This window comes from Peromyscus maniculatus, chromosome 12 (assembly GCF_049852395.1).
Source record: "Peromyscus maniculatus bairdii isolate BWxNUB_F1_BW_parent chromosome 12, HU_Pman_BW_mat_3.1, whole genome shotgun sequence".
NCBI classification, from domain to species: domain Eukaryota; kingdom Metazoa; phylum Chordata; class Mammalia; order Rodentia; family Cricetidae; genus Peromyscus; species Peromyscus maniculatus.
In genome coordinates this window covers 82,440,393-82,440,739 of record NC_134863.1, presented here as the reverse complement: position 1 = coordinate 82,440,739, position 347 = coordinate 82,440,393, and positions in this window count along the sequence as shown.

Genomic DNA, 347 nt, shown 5'->3' with positions numbered 1-347 from the left:
ACTTTAGTTTAATTCTTCAGGCTGTAAAGTAACATGCATTTGGATTTCAATTCCAAATAATATGCATATAACTTATAAAAGAGAATCTAGGTTCTAACCAGCATTCTACACTGCCTTAACTGGCCTTGCACAGCACTTAACAGGGTGTGATTTATGCTCTTGACTTTACAGGGTATGATTTCTTCTTCTTGCTAATTAAAAGCTGCCAACAAACTGGTTCTCTTCTAATTTATTTAGGACTAACATTGCAGATGGGAATATTATATAGAGTCTCTTTACCAGATTAGGTGAAGCTGTGAGCTTGGCAAAGATCCTTTGGTAAGATGAAGAGCCACTTAATTTTTCCT